Genomic DNA, 7066 nt, shown 5'->3' with positions numbered 1-7066 from the left:
TTTCTCCATTGCTCTGTAAAGCACTTTGAGCTGCATTTCATGTCATGAAAGGTGCTATACAAATAAAGTTTTATTATTATTATTATTACTATTATTAACAAAGTTAATTGCGCTTCAAACGTTTTTGAGAAGAAAAAAAAAAGAATCTGAATCAGATCCGTGCCACATCCAGACTGGAATCCGATTTTTACAAATGCGACTTGAGCCACATTCAGAGGTGGTTTCAAGTCTGATTCAAATCTCATTGCAGATGCAGTGTGAACGGTCGGGGGAAAATATTTGACTGGCTGTGACTGCAGTCTAAATGGGGCATTACTACATATCTGTAGTCTTGTTTCTCTTGTTGTCTCCTTGATTTGATAAGCGAGAAACACCAACACACACTCACAAAGTCACCCAAGTGAAAAAACAATAAATATACTTTATAAAAAAAAATAAAAGTGACCAAAGTGTTCTTGTGCCTCAATGTCAGAAATGTGAGAGTTCACCGGAGGTGGGAGGAGCATTAAATGCCAACCTGGCTGAAAACACAATCTCCTCCCCTCAGTGGTGTTGGTGATGGCTCACGGACACAGACGGCGGCTGCAGTTTCTCAGCCGAGCGGTCTTTGCTCTCCGGGTCCAAAGCAGAGTCGATGTCCTGCGTCTGCTGTTTCATCCACATGTCAGTAACTGTGATAGAGAAACAAACAGAAAGCTATTGACCGACCGATAACATTGGTAATGATAAATATGGACTCATGTCGCAGTTTCACCGTTTGTACTTAGACATGCATGGCTTAATCTTTGAGACAAGAATATGCTACTAACCAACCAACCAACCAACCAGGTAGCTCACAACGTGTCACGTTGAGAGCTTGTAGATTAGATATTTTCGGGGCGCAACCCAGCAATCTTTAGCTAGTGGAGATGCGGTGTAACGACATGGATTTCTAAACAAATTTGTTCAACGCAAAATGCTGTGTTTAAGTTCAGGAGACGTAAGTTCACGAGACTGCGGCCTTCTGGAATGGCATGGAAAGGAGAGGAGGGCATTTTGCATTTCTTCCACCATGTAGCAAACGCTGCATTCGTGGTCTGGAGAGGGCAGTTGTTTTACAGACGGGTAAAAGGGCAGGGGCTGAAGCCCCCTTTGATGTCTGTGTGTCTGTGTATGAATGAATAGAACACAACGTGTAGATCTATACATCCACTAACCTGCACCATGGAATGAATAGAACACAACGTGTAGATCTATACATCCACTAACCTGCACCATGGAATGAATAGAACACAACGTGTAGATCTATACATCCACTAACCTGCACCATGGAATGAATAGAACACAACGTGTAGATCTATACATCCACTAACCTGGCGACATGCGCTGCATACTTCTTCTGTAGCTTGCATATGGGGGCAGATTTATGGTGGAACTGCACGGCGATATCTGGAAGAGCAGCAAACAGACGTGATGATGAGACACATTAACCTCATTGAGAGCAGAGAGCAGATTCTACAACATGTCTTCTAAATCAGGGGTGGGCAACTTTGGATATGGACAGGGCCACACTCACTCGAGAGGGCCACACTGCATATACTGTTGTAGTAGCCAAGATAGCAGATCTACAAGCTCAAAACATGTCACACTGCGACACGTTTTGAGCTTGTAGATCTGCTATTTTTGCTGTATTTGGATTGAAATATATTTTTATATTGAAAACTACTAGTAACTGGTGTACTGACCATGGTATTACTGTGCTTAACTGACCAGCCAACTGGCCTGACCAGAACCCCACAGAGATTCTAGGTTGTATTGTCAAGAGGAAGGTGTGAGACATGAGACTGAACAATACAAATTAACTTACGGCTGTTATCAAAGCAAACCTGGGCTTCCATAACACCTCAACAGTGCCACAGGCTGGTCACCTCCATGCCACGCCCCATTGATGAAATGGTTTGTTCAAAAGTAGCCCAGATCAAGTATTGACTGCATACATAAATATACTTTTTTAGTGGTCTCGTAAATATTCTAATATTTTGAAATAGGATTTTTAGATTTTCATGAGCTGTACGCCATACTCATCAAGATTAAAACAAAAGTCAGATACAAGGCCTGGTTACAAAATTAATTTGGAAGGGGGAACGACCAAGGCTGAAAAATACAATTATTTACCAAAGTAAACAACAAGGTGGATTTGAATTGCCCAATTTAGAATTATATCACATCTCCTTTGCCATCCGCTCACTTGAGAAATGGTTTTCCCAAGAAGAGAATATCCCATGGCTTCTGATGGAACGCAGTATAGTCACACCCTACAAATTGAATGAAGTTCTGTTCAGTGGCACATTGAGTAAATACTGCCAACAAAAATGTGGTCCTCTCATATCTCATTCCATTCATATATGGCAACAAGCCGAAGAAATTGGAAAATGGAATGTTAAATGGCACATACTGTACATACACCAATTTTTAAAAACACGTCATTGTGCTTAGAACGCAAACCCTTGGTCTTTCCATCCTGGTCCAGTTGTGGCATCCATACTTTATTTCATCTAGATTCATCCCATTATAAAAAAATCTAGAGTTGCAAATTGCTGCTAGTCTATCAACTAGGCTTGATAGATAGCCTGATATAGTCTGGGCTTTAAATGAGCTGTACTGTACTTTGTTTGAATGTGTGAAAGGTGGTATATAAATAAAATGGCCTACTTGCTCAGACTGAGGTAACGCATATATATATATATATATATATATATATATATATATATAGGGTTAGGGTTAGGACAGGACCCACCAACGAAAGATCAATGGATGGACATTATTGAGGAACTGCATTCTATGGAAAAACTAACATTCATACTTAGACTACAAGAGGATAAATTCTATAAAAAATAGGAAAAGTGGAATCTCTTCTCTCAGCCTAGCGATATTGCAATAGAATTTCATTGAATGTTTATTGTAATATGAAAAATGCAGCCTTTTTTCTTTTACTTTTTGTCTTTTTTTTCTTGTTAGTTGAGTTTTTGTCTGTCTGTTCTTCCTTCAATAAAATCACACACGTGTGAACTGAGTGGTGCAATTCCCCCCCCCCCTCTCTCTCTCTCTCCCCCCCCCCCCCCCCCTCTCTCTCTCTCTCTCTCTCATTACACAGCACTACCCCTCCCTCTGTTTCTGCCGCCCCCTACTGGTATAAATCAGTAACATACTCAGGCTCATGTGCACAGGTACACACACAGGTAGGTAGGTACATGGACATTGCTGATTGTAGGAGTGGTTGCACCACTCAAAAATTAAGTGGGAAGTGAGGTGCTCCTATCATTATATATCATCATATTTGGTGGACATTTGATCTAATTTCTTTCATTCTCAATAGCAAATATTGAGACCTGTGGGGACAAGCTGTATAGCAAAAAAGGGAAGGGAAAATGTTCATGGTGGACTGAATACATTTCTCCATGGTCTGAATAAATAAGTTTCATATTTTATTGTTAAACCTTAACCCGGCATGTGATGAACTCTGCAGTGCTCAGTGCTCAGAAATGCAATGTCTTAATGCCACAGTTAGGTATGCACGTGACTAATGCACTGACATGGAGATGTTTACAAGTGTTAATTGGTATACTGCGTTATACTCTTTTATTAATACAATGTATTGCGTTATATATATTGTCTGTGCTCCTTACTTTTTGGGTAGGTGCTCCTAATCTTTTGCTAGTGCTACTAACTTTTTAATTTGGGAGCACTGGTGCTACCAAGAAAAGTTAATTTCGAGCCCTGGGTTCACAGACATGCCGGTCTGACAGACAGACAGCAATCACTAGGGCTAATTAGCCCTATAAAAAAAAAAAGTCCACATTATGGCATCAGTGCAATTCGGCCAGTCTATAGTTTTAAGCCAGATCACCTTAATTAATTATAATATGGGCAACTGTAGCTGTGTAGGCTGTAGGCTACTACATTGATCTCATCATGAGATCAATCATGTTTGGTGACAAATGTCCCGCAAATCATTTTAATATGACGACATCATGCAATGAACCTGCACAAAGAGGATATAGGCTACCCGCCGTATATGGTTGAACATTTAAATAGCTATATGCCTACCTACGTGTCCATGATCAGAACAAATCCATTCTCCACATGGCATTTAGACAGATGACAGTGAGATGATATTAATCTATTCCCTGCATGAATCAATGCAGCTCTGATATCTATTTTACTTCTGCAGGCGAGTGTGCAATTGTTCTTTCATATTTTTATAACCCTGCAGTGCAGTCATCAGTAAGGGCTTTTATCATTGCCGAGTTGTAATATAGCATTTGGTCGTGTGGTGAACAGTACAAATTAACTTCTTTCTCATTATGTGAAAGTAACTGTAACATCAGTTAACTTATTAATGTTCTGACATTTAACAAGGAGTGAAGCAATGCGTGCCAATTTGGCAAGTTTAGTTTATAATTATATACAACTTGCGCTGTTTACTTGAAGATCTGTCCGTGCAGAGACCCTCCTGTCAAAATGAACTGCTCATCGCGGCTGTTGTATAAAATTTAAAGTTTGGAATCCTCTGTGCAGGCTATGATGACGTATTTCGATATTTCCTGTTGCCTTATATTGTGTTGAATGGGCATGGATGTTCCAACTAACCAGGCGACACCAGGCGAATCGCTTGGGAAAAATGCGGAAAGGATACACTCAGCGATCCGCAATTGAAGTGATTACACCATGCAGGTTCCCTGAATATCACAGGAGCAAATCGCAGCTTGATCGGACGGATAAATACGATATCATATTACGCATCTATTTACGCATCAGTTACACTGTGGCGTATTTCTCCTTTGTGAATGAGGAGAGGACCATAGTGTGTATATTGTATAGTGTTATAGTCAGGGCTGCACATAAGCGGTGCGCCAGTGTGCATGCGCCGTCAAAATTCATAATGCGCCGGGAAGCGCTTCTGCACCAACAGCTTACAGCTGGGGCCACACAGAGAGCATTTCGCACTGACTGCCACTCAAAGTACCGTAGCTACTACTGGCTAATCACAGCACGTCTTGCACAAGTGCACTGGCCATTGTGGCTAATCACAGCGTGTCCTTAGTCAAACGAGGGAGGATTCCATGCTGCTCACTGCTTGTTTTCCAGATGCTGGAGCAAGTGTGCGATGCCGTTTCTCACGGACTGGCACTGCTGCTGCACAATATGAAGCTTATCAACATGACAACAGCGTGCCCCGACATACTGTCCCTTATTATCGTAAAGTCGGGTAGTGTACACTGTTTATTTTGCACCGAGGAGCAATGTGTGTCTGTCTGACTGTCTGACTCTGTGTTGACTGTGTACATTGCCTCAGTCAGGGAAGCCTGACGTATGCTTCGCCGTACGACGTGTCATATGTTAAACAAATAGCCGATCTGCAAGCTCACAACGTGTCGCCTCCGCAACACGTTGTGAGCTATTAAATAATTTAAAAAAAGAAATCTAAATATTGCTTTGATGCTCATATTATCCTTAGGAAGTATTAAGAAGTTTGTATTAGAATATGCATGATATAGGGCTGGAATACACATGGACCTATAGCTGCAATTTGCAACTCTAGATTTTTTAAAATAATGGGATGAATCTAGAGTTTAGTTGCAATACTCTCCATTGACTCCCCAGTCCCCACTTATCCAATAAATATCGCTTTGCTATAAGTTATTCATGCATCCCTCTTTTATCCATCCGGCGAGACGGGTCGCCGCATTTTAAGAGCACCAGTAACTCCTCCAGGTGCTCCTCTGAGTAGGCTACTAGACCAAAAAAGTTGTGTGCAGCCCTGGTTAGTGGTTATAGTGTGTATATTGTACAGTAGGATTCACATACTGTGTGTGTGGAGGTCCAGGTTCATTACTGAAGTCAGGAGAAAGTCCTTTAGACGCGTCTCTTCATAGACATGTAGCTGGGTGTTGGAGACTCTGCTCTGTGGTACAGACTTCTGGAATCATAACATTGTTTGTGTTAATGACATTGTCAATTCTTTTTTTTATTTGTATTATTGTTACATTTCATTTTATTTATACAAGGGTAACATCTTTTAGTTTCCTCTCACAACATTGCAGCAAAAAGAAAACTAAAATTGCAAAAAACATTATATAAATTGTTTTGTTGTAGTTTTACTATGCATGTAAAATACTGTAGTTACAGGGCCTGGCCAAGAGAGGGCACAAGTACACCAGATTAGGACTAGGCAGTCAGTAGGAGGCAGAGCCATATAGATTGATCTTAAATCCCTTTATTTTAGTTTTATAGTAATAGACAATAGTACAACATAAACATTACAGAGACTTTAGTTGTCACTGTACAAGACTTACTAAATATACAATACAATAACCGGGGATAGTTTAAACATGGCTTGTTGCATATACTGTACACAATCACATACTGTACATATTACTGTTCACATACTATACATGCACACAAGCAGCCAGCCTGTCTACTGAACACCACACTGATTTGTACCACTTCATTCACAAACTGCACACACAGTAACTTACAATCTGTAGATTAACTTTGAACAGGATTCATACAACATTATTAGATGTTATGTCTTGTTTTTGTCATTCATGTAACTTAGCATGAGATCACAAAGTTGTATTATAGTGTTGTGTATATCAGTGGTTCCCAAAGTGGGGTCCGGGGACCTCCAGGGGTACTTGAGGGAGTTCCAGGGGGGACCCAGCTAGATGATAGTTATGAACCAACTGGACCCTTATGGGACTGTAACTCAGAGACCCGTTAGGGTCCATTTGGTTCCATTTGTACACTCTCAGAGTTAAATTAGCATTGATTTTACAATATAAATTGGGGGTCCCAGAGATAGAAATGCCATTAAATGGGGATATGTAGACTAATGCATGTGAAACTGGGGGTCCTTGAAATTAAACGGGTTGAGAATCACCGCTAGAGCCGTACAAATCTTCTCTTATGGGGGTCCCTGGCATATATTTTTTGGGGGTCCTTGACGTGAAAAAGTTTGGGAACCGCTGGTGTATATAATGCTGCTGCATTGTCTGAAGGAAGCCAAGTTTCACTCTTATGTACA

The sequence above is a fragment of the Protomyctophum bolini genome, assembly GCF_963924005.1.
Source record: "Protomyctophum bolini genome assembly, contig: SCAFFOLD_610, whole genome shotgun sequence".
In the NCBI taxonomy this organism is placed as follows: domain Eukaryota; kingdom Metazoa; phylum Chordata; class Actinopteri; order Myctophiformes; family Myctophidae; genus Protomyctophum; species Protomyctophum bolini.
The sequence above is the reverse complement of the archived record's forward strand: the minus strand, read 5'-3'. Positions refer to the sequence as shown.